The sequence below is a fragment of the Pinus tabuliformis genome, chromosome 6 (genome assembly GCF_031772625.1).
Source record: "Pinus tabuliformis cultivar Carrire ecotype Pingquan chromosome 6, CPIR1, whole genome shotgun sequence".
Lineage (NCBI taxonomy): Eukaryota > Viridiplantae > Streptophyta > Pinopsida > Pinales > Pinaceae > Pinus > Pinus tabuliformis.
Window position 1 is genome coordinate 1,246,613,737 of NC_142292.1, and position 14,382 is coordinate 1,246,628,118.

Consider the following 14,382-nt stretch of genomic DNA (forward strand, 5'->3'; position numbering starts at 1 on the left):
TGCTGAATGATCAACCTACCTGTTATCCAATGTTGCATAAATACAAGGAATACTATGTCCAACATCCCCAACTGTCTGTGCCTCCCGAGAACTGTAAATCTAAGGTCTTCCACCCTAATTTTGTGGATAATCTCTCATGCGATGATCCTTGCCACAAGTCCAACACTACAAAGGCTTCCTGCCATCACCCTTGTTCTACTTCTCAAGCTAAAATCCCTGTCCTCTGTCAGTTGCATTGAACTTCTTGTGCAACACTACATTCTCCTTATCGTGTGTATCCTAATGTTTTACTCTCTTCTTAACCCACTTTCCTTTATTAGTCTCATTACCTTTCCAATCCTTCTTAGACTTAGTCTTGCACTTCGATTTCTCATAACAATCCTTCAAATTTTCCTCTAGAGATCTGGGCTCGTCAAACTCAATTATGTATTTGAATGATACCGACAAGCCACTGATGAACCTTTAGATATTTTCTTTCTCCTCCTTAAGATAAGGAACATATCTCAACAACTCCAAAAATATGCTAGTATACTCCTCATCAGTGATAGATCCCATGTTCACATCATAGAACTCCTTTTCCCTATCATCATAATATCTTTTAGATAGATACTTCTTCCTGAAAAGTCTCTCAAACTCACTCCAAGTCAGCTCCTCTTCCCACATTCCTCTGACATTCTTCACATCTTCCCACAAAATGTATGCTTCCCATTTAAGACTGAAAGTAACTATCCCGACTTTCATATTTTCTAAATAATCATGCAATCTGAAAAACTTATTCATCCCAAGCAACCAAGCTTCTACATCTTGTGACTTCTTCATTTCTCCATCAAATGTAGGAGGATTTTCTTTCTTGAACTGCTCTGGAAAGTACTGCTTCTCACTCCTCCTATACATATGGTGGAAGTGATGACAATGATGTTTCTTTAAACTAGAACTAGAAAAGAACCCATGGTCATTACCCATTTCTATCAAGTGTATCCAAAAATCTACGATCTCTTAATGTGCAATCCCTATCAAACATGTATCTTGATTAAGACTTGCTGCCATATGCCCCATTAATATTTTCCTCCTGTCCATGACTAATCCTAAGTGGTCCCTATCTCTGCAAATCTGATAGACTCTAACGGATGACTGCATTAACTTCCACTTGCTTTTCCTGTGCTCCAGTAAGTCTTTCCTGTGACCAAATTATCCTATCATTATCTACCTTACAACTTATGATCTCTGCTTTCAAGCTTCTCAATGTATCTTCTATGTCAGGGGAGTACTCATTGCCATGTTGTTCATATGATATGTAGGGAGAATCACGTGAATTGTAGTCCACCATTCTGCTAGTCATCTTGATCTTATTCTTCCTGCAAACATACCATGCTAGATAAACCAAATATAAACATGATCAAACATACCTCAGTGAAGTTCAGGGGAGGATATCTTGTCTGCACAATCAATCCAGATTAGCACACCATATTTATATATAATGAAATCAAAATATCAATCATCTCAACATGAACATCGTCTACCTTTACATGGTAACACAAACTGCAACAATGACCATCACAATGTATGCGTAACAAACACATAGACAACTAACATGCATGCATGAAAAACACATTTCACCCATCTAGTCCAAGTGTTAAATCTGGAGATCTGATACCACTCTGTAACATGCCACCCATCATTTACCCAATTTCGCCAGTTTTCTAGGGTAAACATGAGTCTAAGAGTTAATATGACATGAACTAACCTCCTAGCTCTAGTTAAGGAAGTGGGGCCTACAACGACCACCGACTACCAAATCACAACATTCCTTAGGGCTACATGACACTTAGTGGCCAAACCCTAAGTTGGGGTTTCTTTTCTCACAACGTAATCACCAACTACATGCATGACAAGGATTGGGTGTGGTTTAAGGCCTCCAACCATACACAAAACACTGCTTGAGTGCGATTGTGACCCAAATTATATAGTTTAAAGGGCGTGGTCCTAATATTTGATCCACAATTCCAAGTTAGCCTCTAGACCATTTCCAAAAATTGCCTGAGACTTCTCAGAATCATTAATGACATAATAAAAATGATACACATTCAAAATTGAAGGTAGAAATTGACCTAGAATACCTATAAAATAATAGACATTTTGTCAAACACATGGTAAACATGTAAGCTACAAGTCATGAATGCATATCTGGTCATATAGGTATGAGATTCATCAGAGAATCACCGAGAAGGCCCTATTCCTTCTCCACATAGCTGTAACAATAATTATTAGACCATGCATTCGTCAAACATTCATACATTCATCAAAACATGTAAAGAGCCATAAGTAATATAGATAACATAACCAAGATGTAACCAACAAATAACTAGCATAGAACCCATGGAAACTTATCCATAATATAAATGTCTCATATTAACATAGTAAAAATACCAACCAAGTCAGGGGCTTCCACGTACCAATTGACCATGGATTGAGTTGAACCAAATCTCTCTTTCAGCCGATCACCCCTATGCCATATTCCAAGCACGAATGTGGGATCTCATGGAATAAACCATAACAAAACCAAACCAAGGGTTCTAGAGGCCAAACTGCCTCAACCTTCAAACAGTTATTCCACCTCATGGTCGGACATCACTAACACCAACTAAATTACTCTCTACCCAAGCATTTTAGGGCTCTAGGAACTAGTAACTCAACCCACAACCTTTGAGGTCTCTAGAACGTTTGTCCAACTTGGCTCCAGGGGCTAGTAACTCAACACACCAAGGGCTCCAAAGAATTTGTCCCAAACTAGGCTCTAGGACTAGTAACTCAACCCAAAATGTTCCAGGGCTTCTAGAGCATTTGCTCCAACCCACAACCAAAAGGAACTATGAGGACGGATCAAAAAATAATAAAGTGGAAAAACCCACAACACCATGGCTATCTAGGAAATGGAAAGGAAAGGATAAAACCACTATCAATAAGGGCAAGTATCCATGCCAATGACAACACATAACCCAAAACTCACATGCATATACCATGCATCCAAAAATTAGCAAGGAAAGCAAACATGAAACCTGTTACCTACAAAGAAATCTAGCCATAGCTAATGATCCACCTATTCCCTTACGATTTCCTTCTTTCACCAAATCCAATGTATGCCAAAGTTCTCTAAGAATGATCCAAGAATACTATAAGGGTGCAAGGTTATATGAGAGTGAGAGAATATAAGAGAGATCCAAAAATGAACTGACCAAAGACTAGTGATTGATCCTTAGAAGCTCTTTTATCATTGAGGCCTCTATTTTCTTCATTTTTCCTCCAATTTCCTCTTCGTGCAAATATGTGACAATTCACATCCTTTTCTCCTATTATCCTTAATATCATAAATAAAATGCCAATTAATGCCACTTTTCCTTTGACTATGTGTTTTCTAATATCCATGGCCATTTATTAATCACCAATGGTACCCATCATTATGTTTTACCCAACATTCAACTTAGAATATGTGTGCCATGACCTTGGTATTATTTTTTAATTTATTTTTTACATAGGAAATCAACCAAGGGTTGTTACACATACCATTAAGCTCAAATTCACGAGATATCACCCAATGGTAAACTCTTCTCTTGGTCATTGTAGCCAAGTGCACCAACCGAGATACTTCATGCACTTCTTTATTTAAACAACATTGATCCACCGGGTCAGGACTAACATAGCTATAGTTAGATCCAGGATTAATCAAAATGGAAGCAACTTGATCATGAAGCTTACCTTCCATCTCAATACTAGATTCCTGCTGGTCTACATACTGGCTATCGAGTGCTGCATAGATCCGGGGAATGTTATGAAAAACATCCCCAACTATATGTGCCTCCTGAACACTATAGATCTGTGGCCCGCCACCCTTGTACAATGGAAAATCCTTCTTGCGACGGTCTTTACCACAAATTCAACACTTAAATGGTTCCCTACCACCGCCTTTATTCTGCTTCTCTCTAGGCTGAGACCCATGTCCTTTATCGGCTGCATTAAATTTCTTATGAGGGGATGCATTTTCCTTCTCACCTACATCCTAATATCTTCCTCTCTTCTTGGGCCATTTTCCTTTAGTCCTCTCTTTACCTTTCCAGCCACACTTGAACTCAGGATTGCACTTTGACCACTCATGAAAATTATTTAACTTCTTGATAGATTCCTCCAATGATAGAGGCTCATTATACTCAATCTGATCTTTAAATGACAATGGAAATACATTGATGAATATTTGGATCTTTTCTTTCTCATCCTTGAGATAGGGCACATACCTCAACAACTCTACCGGCAGGGTGAGGGATTTATCACTCATCCATCATATGGATGAGGGTGAGCCTGTCGAACTCTCGACCTATGGGAGAGGTAACGAACGCGGTTGTATACTCTTCATCTGTCATAGAACACATCCTAAGCTCAGATAATTCCTTGGCTTTTCCTTCATAATACCACTCAAACATGTACTTCTTCCTAAAGAGTCTTTCAAACTCATCCCAAGTCAGCTTCTCTTCTCTAATGCATTTGAAATTCTTAATGTCCTCCCACTAGATATATGCTTTTCCTTTGAGACTAAACTTGGCTATGTTAGCTTTCATGTTTGTTGAGTAATTATGCAATTTGAAAATTTTCCTCATCCCAAGTAGCCATGCTTCTGTCTCTTCTGATTTCTTCATTTCCCCATCAAAAGTAGGAGGTTTGGTTATCTTGAATTCCTTTAGAAAATACTCACTCCTCCTATGATGTCGATGACAATGGCGATGATGTCTCTTGGAAGAAGAGTTAGAATAAAACCCATGCATACCAATCCTCTTCTCAGGTGTATCCAAGAGTCCTCCACTCTTCATTGTATCATAATTTTCCATCTTGTACCTTCTCTGAGACATGTTTCCATATGCCCCATTAGTCTTCTCCTCCTTCTTATCTCCATAACTCATCCCTAATTGTCCCTGATTTTGTAAGTCTGAAAGGCTTTGAAGAATCACTCACTGAATTCATCTTGATTTTCTCGAGCCTTTGCAAGTTGTTCCTATACCTCAATCAACCTTTTATTATCTTCTTTTCAACTTCCAATCTCTGCCTGTAGACTCCTCAGTGTATCTGCCAGATAAGGAGATTATTCCTCTCCTTGCTTCTCAACTAAATTCTCCCATTCCACTTATTTCACTTCAGGTTTGTACGGGGAGTCATGTGAACTGTAATCCACCATCTTTCTCTTCATATTTTTGCCTTCTATTTCCTGTAAACATACCATGTTAGATAAACCAAATAGAAGACAAATCAAAATCATACCTCAATGAATCTCGGGGGAGGCTATTACATCTGCACAAGTCAATCCAGGTTAGCACAATATATAATAATAACAACAACATATCAACATCACACATGAATCAATATGAGAATACAAAACCGAAACAATAACTGCATGCATGATAACCATAACCATGTGAATTTACCCCGAGGTCCAATAATTTCAACCTTACTTTGATACCACTCTATAACACTGGTACCAAATAAAGGTTTACATGGAATGGAACTGCTTTTATACCACCTTGTAACACCCCACCCCACATTTACCCTCTTTTACAATCTCACTAGGGTAAACATGAGTCGAGAGTTACTATGCATCACTCGAAATCCAAGCTCCAGTTATGGAAGTGGGGCTTACTACCTTTAATATTTACTATAAGCCATAGGAACATTAGATCATCTAGATGTCAAGCAACACTTACTGATCAACTTTTCCTAGACTAGAACTACCTTTTTGACTCACCTCATGGCACAATCACATGCATTCCAATCTATCCATGTGGCTAGAGGGCTCTAGTTGCACACATTGGTTGTCCTCCATGCTACTACAACCAAAATTTCCTAGTTAATAGACTGCAGCCAGAAGCCCTATTCCATATTTTCAAGGCTAGCTCTAGGGAAACTGCCTAGAACTTCCCATAATCTTCTAGAACTGTGTCATTATTGTGTAGGAGTCTTCATTTACTATTCTTAACCTTATTCCTACTCAAACTTATGAAATAAATGAAAATACTTTAGACAACACTTGGTAGACAAGGTACCTGTAGGTCAATAATGCATAAATTCATTAAGTTCATAAAAAAACCATAAAGAAGGCTTGATTCCCTCTATTACTAGATGCTATAACACACATTAGCTCATGCATTCATACAAGATAACTAAGAGTCCATCAAACCATGGAATCGATCCATAATTACAGCACATCATATTATGAGAAATATACCATGCATGTAACCATAATAGAACCATGAAAAACTAGTCATGAAATTGTACATAAAATTAAAACTTATGCTCATTGATCTCAATAAGAATAAATACATAATAACATATGCAAACACCAATCAAGTCAAGGACTTCTGCATACTACTCGACCATAGATTAGGTTGAACCAAATCTCTCTTTCAACAAATAACCCCCGTGCCATATTCCAAGCATGAATGTGGGATCTCATGGGATACACCAAAACGAAACCAACCAAGGAATCTAGAGGCTAAACCAACTATACCCTCAACCAAAGTGATTTCACCTAAACCAGTCTAGAAATCACCAAACCAACACAAGCTTGGATGCCTTAGAATTTCTTCACCGTACCTAGAGGAATTTTCCTATCTCCACCCACCTGTCAAGGGCTTCCCAGATAAAACCTTCTCCACCCCCAACCCTTGGGATTCTCTTGAGACCACCTCACCCAAATCCAAAACCTTCTAGTAATCCAAATCTCAACCAAGAATGAATCCAGACACACCATGGCTATCCAGGAAATGGCAAGGCAAGGTTGTAACCACTGTCAACCTAGGAAAATCCCATGCTAATGAAAAAAATGTAATCATGTAAACCAAATGCATTCACTATGAATTCAAATCCCAACAAGGAAATCACATATACAACCTGTTACCTGCAAAATCTTCCTACTGTAGCTACTTTTCCAATCTTCTGCTTGTGCTCCCTTGATTTCCTTTGCTTGTCCTTTTCTTGCTTGCTTTCTTGCTTGTTCTTCCTTCTATCTCTCTTTCTTGGAGTATGATTTCTGGAACTGATCAAAAGTTGTCAATTTTTTCTCAGATGCCTTTTATCATTGATGTCTAGTGTCTCTTCCTTTCGTTTTCCTCTTTTCTTTCATTTTACTTTATTTTATCGCTTATTTCCCTTGCATGCATATTCTTGTCTCTTTATCTTCCTTTTCTCATATTTTCCCTATTCTTAAATTAATTTCCATTTATTACCTTTTGTCTTTTTCCTTTTCCAATTCCAATGTCAATTTCCATAACCAATAATTAACCACAAGTGATACCCACTTTAATTTTTTTGCCTCCATTTATCTTGGAATACATGTCCCATGACCTTTGTCTTATTTTTTCCTTTATAATGTCCTTCCACTTACACGAAAAATCAACATGGTGATGTTACATACAATAAGAATTGAGTCAATTTTGATGATCCATTGAGTGAGATACCCTCTCAGACAAAGTTGTAAGGGAAGATTGGCAAACCCGCATTCCACACATAGGTCAAACATTGAACAAAATAAACCAATAATTACAAACCATTGACCTCTACTAGAAAATATAATTCATCTTGGTAGAGCATCGGTGGACAACCAAGAAGTAAGGAGAGACATGTAGTAGACCCTGGAGAACATGCATGGCCACCTTAGGTACTATAACCGCCATCTGGATCATATGGATTGTTGAATGGCCATAATCATAGAACATCTTAGGATCCCTCCAACAATGCCCCAACCCCTGGATAACTGAGCAAGTCCAATCCCAATACTAGGATCAAACCCTAGCCCTGTCACTTGATTAGATGAAGACACAGGTTTTTCATCTAGATCTTCAAATGTTTTTGTTTCTAGTCAGATAGGTTAGTGATGAGCACCAATATTGCAACAAGAATGCTGCAACTCCTGGGGCTACCAACTTTACTTTATCAACCCAGGTTTCGTACAAACTGTTATCACTTAGGTTGTTCCACAAAAGTTGTAAGAAAAGGGAATACGGCCGAGGTAACCACAAAGCAATCTTTTAGATGCAGGTTCTAGCCAATCTGCATCCAGAGAGGGCTCTCTCTTTATAATTTAGCTTTGTTTTAAGGTATATTAGGCTAGTTATGAAGTAAAAAGGTTTGTTTGATTTTTGGATGGTGATTTTCAATAGAACAGGGGTGTAAATATGAGAAGTTCAGTCCATTGGGCTAATGGAGTCTATGAGGATGAACTGATGGATATTGTTTCTTTGACAAAGGGTGGTACTACAGAGCAAGGTAATCAACCATGGAACAGTTTTTAAGCTGGAATCAGGTGGGATGGAGTCAGTGGGTGAAGGGCAATTAAGAATCCTTCATCATGTTGACAAAGGGAAAGTGGATGATTATTTCTAGGGAGCAGTTAAGAATTCCTTAGCTATATTCAAGATGTAAGAACTAGGGGAAATAGGAGCAATTAAGAATTCCTGCTTATACTAATTCTGAAGAAAACAAAAACAATAACAGAGATTGAACGCAGAGTGCAGTCAAGCAAGTTCTGAGTTATTCTTTTTCCCTATTATTCAGATCATGAAACATATATGATATAGTAAACACAAAAATTGAAAACACAAGTACGAAAGACTTATTGATCCACAAATGATTCAGGAATTCTGTAACATAGTCCTCTGCTATCAATTCCACATCCAGACAGTCCAGCGACAATGGATTCCAATAGCTTTTGTATTCAGAAGTTTTCTAGAGTTACAATGCAGTCTGAGAGATGTATCACCAACCCCTAATACTTCACTTGGGGAGGTATTTGTACAAAATTTTTTACAAAATATCTCAAAGAGATAATATCTAGTAATAACTTCTTCTACCTACTTTACAAGAGAAGTAAATGATCTTGAAAACAAGGAGAAATAAATGCTGTTGTGCTGGCTACTCAGTTGGTGAGATGCGTTGACCGTAAGCTTGGTGAGTTGGCTGGTGGCTGTTTCCGCTGAAATTCCGCACTGTTGCCTCAACTTTCGCGGGCGTATTTAATTTTGATTTAATATATTGCTACCCCGCGAGACTCTCATCTGTTCCTTTTATCTGCTTTATGATATCTGTTGTATCCTGGGAAAAACAAAAGTTTGAAACCCGCCTACAGGATTTCCAACATACTTTGCCACCATTGCTCTTCTGGTAACTGATGTCTTAGCAACTTTCTCAAAGTCTCATCTGCGTCTGTGTACGTGTAGAAGTTAGGCTGGACTATAAAAATATGTTATACTTCATGCTCAATATAAAACAGATTTTCCAATTTGCTGTAGAGAGTTTGGCCAGATGAAAGGGCTTTCTCTACTGAAGTACTTGATGATGCATTTAGTTGATCAACAACATGTTTATTCAACCTGAGCTGGTACTTAGCTTGTCTCAACAGGTGTTCATTGTTTCCCACCAGACTTGGCAAGCCCCTTTCATGCAAAACTGCAAATCTTTCCATAAAAGAGTCTATCTCCACCTACATATCTTGGCTCTTCCTCTCCAAATTCTACATCAGGGTTCTCATGGTAAAAACTCTTTTAATTGTTAGAATGGTGGCTGTCCTGTCTCTGATGTCCAGTGCTGCTAGTTCTTCACTGGTCTTAGTGTTCAAAAATTGTATTAACCTGTTGGCCTGTTCGGGCATATGTCCCAATAAATTTTTGGCCCTTCGAATTTCCACCTTGGCTTCTGCTATCAAGTCAATCTGCTCATATATAATTTGAATAGATCTCCAGACATTACTAATGGATTCGTTGATTTTAGCCCACAAAATTCCCTTGATTTCTCCCAGAGGCTTATCTAAAGAGAGGTATTTTTCCAATGCTTTTACCCTATTCTCTAATGCCTTCGTCTCTCTTGTCTTTTCTGCCACAATCATTTTAGATTTGTCATAACTTATTTCTAACTTCGGAAATTTCTCTTTGGCCTCTTTTAATTCTGATACTTGGAGTTTTAAATCCTCCATAGCTTTTATTAACTCCTCTATGGTCATGGTAGTGCTGCTGCCTTCTGCTGCTGTTGTTGCTGAAGTACTTGATGCTGATGCTGGGACAGTGGGAGGCACTGCTATTGTAAGTGTGGGAGGAGTGGTTGTAACTGTTGGAGCTATTTGAGATGGCTCGGAGGTCGACACTCCCTACTTTTCCTGTAATGCTTTCTCCAATTCCTACTTTGTCTCACTTAGTCTTTGATTCATTCTCATCAGCAAGTCCATCATGTCCTCCTCTGCTTTTTGCTGAAAAACCTCTGTAGTTTGTGGATGCATAGTAATAGGTAGCTTCAACTTTTTTCTGAGGGCAACAATGTCCTCTTCCTTCTTCTTAATCAATGCTTTTATTCCTTTGGCATCCTTGGGATCATGTCCCAGCTCAATGATAATATCCTCCAAGGACTTTATCCTGTTGTCCTTGGCTAAAGAAGATGACTTTTCCAAATCTAGTTGGGCAGAAGTGTTGTTTAATGAGTTTTGCAATTTGTGAGCTAACATTGCTAATGTAGAGTAGACCATCTCTCCAGTTTGCTTATGCAGCTCAATTTGGTCCATAGGGTGAATGTCTTTGGCAAGGACCTCCAGATTTGTTCTAATGTAGTCAGCTACTGACTATGGTTGCTTCACTTTGGGCTTAAAGTGGCTCAATATCATTTTTCCTTCTTTAATGTCATATGCAGAAATTAGCCTTTGCTGGTTGGCGGGGGTCATCTTGAGAAATTGGTCATAAAGTTGCAGCCTCAATGGATCATTTCTGGCCTTAATCTCTATGAATGTTCTTTTGACATTTGAGGCCTGCTTGCTTGATGGTCTTGTGGATGAAACCTCCACACAATGCTGCCTTTCTGGGTCCTGTATATGAGAGCTGGTGGATGTTTCTACCACTAGGGATGTCTGTGGGCTGGTTGCCCTCTCACCTATTGGACTTTCTATGATTTCTTCAATAATTTCCTCTTCAGGTAGAGGATTTATTCTTTGCCTTTTTTCCCCTGGTTGCTCTGCTGGTCCACTTACAAGCGTGGTCTCTTCTCTGTCCCTTTTCCTACCCTTTTCCTCATTTAGAGGAGTCTGTAATGCTGGTATCTTTGGTGCTTTGGTCTGGACAGGAGGAATTTGCCTTTGGCCCTGTTCCTTTGATGATGCTGGCTAAGCTGTCATTATGTGCTGCTCTGAATCCAACACTTCTTTGCCCTTAGATGTCCTTGCAGCTAGTGTAGTGCTTTCTTGGGCAGGCTGTGAAGTTCCAGCAGATGATGCACCCACTCCGGTTTGCTGAGGCAATTTGAAAGACACTTGTCCAAAAGAGTCCAGGTTAAGAGTCTTTTCAAGATTTTTCATAGCTTGTTCCATTTTTTCTTCCTCAGTCAGCTCTTCTATCAATGTGCCCTCTACCCACTCATCCTAATTAGCAAATTGATTTATTTCAGGGATCCTACGATGTTTGTAAGTTGATAGCCTGTTTTTTACTTTTCTTTTAGTGATAAAGCCATTTGGGTCATAGGGTACCCACCAAAAGCTCATCTTTAATTTGAGTTGTTCACCCAATATCTTGTTAGCGTCTTGCCATGCTTCCTTTTTGTTAATGATGAAAGGGCCTAATTGGTTTCTTAATTTCAGCTGAGCGTTTTTCTTGGCACCATAAAAGTGAGTCAAATATGAGTTGATAAATTGCCTGAAATATTCTAGAGCAAACAGTCTCATAGGCATATATTTTGGCAGCTTGTAAGGGCACAGCTCATCGCCATATATCCTGATCTCAGTATGATTCTTGTAGAAGTACCAGTCACCTATTTTGTAGCTTTTGGAGAGCTGTAAATTTTTTTGCATATCACTAGAGAGTCTAGGAGGAGGAGTTCTCATTAGTAGAGAGGAGACTATATGTATAAACAAATCAATGAATTCACAGTAAGTGTAAGGAGAGTTATGGACTTCATGGAAGACTAAGGTCCAAAAGATCACCGACCTCCTTTCTCCTTTAGAATCCAATTTTCTGATGGGAAACTGAAAAATGTCTGTTTGATAGTACAAGAACAGATGATATATATATGAGGTATACTTGAAGACTCCTTCTATGTCTAGATTTATGAATTGGTCATGGATCTTGTTGGCAATGAAAGTAGAAAAGTCATATTTGACAGCAGGGGGCTGTCTTGGAGTAAACATGGACATCAAAGCTAAGATTGTCTCATCAACATATTCACTTGTCTTAAATCCCAGGACATATGATATCATATCAATAATGAATCTTACAGCTTCATTGAAACATACATGGTGAAAGGGAGGTGGCTCTTTGGGCTAGCAATCTTGTCTCACAAATGTTTGAACAACACGGGTTATCTCTGCATTGGTCAGTTTAGAGCCTTGCTCAAGAAAGAATCCCATAGAAAGACAAGCCAGATGTTGAATAGGTTTGAAGTGTAGCATTTCATTTATGGACTCAAGAGTTATATGAAAGAGGATAGTTCCAGTTGGAGTCATAACTGCTCTTTCGACAGGTTCATAATTGGCACAACACAGGGGGATTACATCTGGGAATACATTTACTGAGGGGAGGTAGTATCTGGGTAGATTATATTCCCATATCCTAAATAAATCAGAGTTACTTAGGTGTCTGTTCCTAATTTCACAGAATGCTTGGAGGTGGTTTTTATAACCAGTTAAGTCTTGTATTTGAAAATCCCTATCAGCCAACGGCAACCACTCCAGGTCCTTATGAGGTGCATAGAGGGGAGCAATGTTGAGGGCCACTGGAGCCTCCATTGCCCGATTTTCTGTGGTTTTCAAATTGGAATTTGTGTTTGTGTAGCAAAATAGGAAAAACAACAGTTCCGGGGCTTTTATCCGGGAATTGCAGACCACAGTGGATTTGAACTTCGCTCGCTGGGTGAATTTACAGAAAAAACGAAGTCTGCAGGGTTTTTTGGCCAAAATGGGTAAAGAGCAGAGGTTCTGGCACTTATGTTCGAAAGCAGTACATTGAATTGAACTCGAATTTGGCTTCTTTGGAAAATTTTGCAGAGGAAAGCCAAAAAAACACAGTTTTGGGAAGTGAAACGGGTAAATACCCGTGTTTTTGGATGCGCCCCGGAGTAATTTGCAGGTTTGGACGACAAATTTGCAGAGTGGGATGCCGGATTATGCTGGCTGTGGTGGCGGACTGGAGCTCTGGTAGCAGCTTTGACGAAATTCACATGCATCGGTCTCGTGAAAGCAACCAATAGAAATGAATGAAAACCACACTTTCACGGGTTTTTGACAAAAAATGATTTGGAGGGCTTTTGGCGCCTTTTTTTTGGATGATTTCAGCATGACGTGGTACTTTGTCATGTAGCGGGGTGATGTGGAGATGACGAGGAGGTGACGTCATGGATGAGGTGGCGATGACGTCAGCGTGGAGGCAGCGAGGGGTGGTAAGCGGTTTGGGCCCCGCACCGCTTTGGGCAAAGGTGGTATTGGAAGGGAGGGCAACGAGGAATGTGGGAGGGTGCCACCTGTCCCAAGGTACGGCGAAATACCATCGTCCCTCGGGTGCTAAAGGTTGGCATGAAAGGGTGCTGTGATATCGATTTGGGCCATCCAATCTACAAGCCCGGATCTAACGGTTAGCGCTTAATGGACATGGCGGAGGGCTATGACGCGAGGGCCCACATATTAAATCATTGTTTTAAATGTTTTTGGGGCTTGATACGATTGGTGCGCGGGGTGATGCATTAACCAATTAACGTGGGGTTAATTGGTTCCATAAGCAATGGGCGGGGTGGTTATTACATGGTTCCGGGTGAACCTATAATTCCAACGAAATAATGAGGTATAGCTATAGTTAGCCTGGGCGGGGTATTAAATTTTTTGGGGTTTTTTCATATATTTATATAATATGGGAGGTGGGGGGGAATATTATGTAGGAATTATATAATAAAGTTAAGGGTTAATATGGGTTTATGAGGGGTAAGCGCCAAGTTTACATGTTTGAATCAACTTAGGCTTAGGGAACAATAGAATTTTTACATAAGAAATGTGGCTTCCTTTTCCTAAATAAAAACAGAGTTTCACTTAGTCTTTTCATGAAATGAAGTGTTTTAGGAGCACTGAGTAGATCTCAATGTCCTTGTGGGGAGGTTAGTAAATGTTTCAGGGAGAAGAGTGAGGGGAAGTTAGACATGCTTCACCTGATTTGTATCCAAATCATTGACATTGTGCTTATGATATCAAATGAGATAAAGCACCTTTAAAAGACAAAATTTCTCATAAACCTGCTTCTGCAACATCAAAACTGCCTACCCAGACTATTACACCTAACATTTTTTCTTCCTTTTCCTTGGGTGCATTTAAACTAGCAAACCCTTACTCTCTTCTTT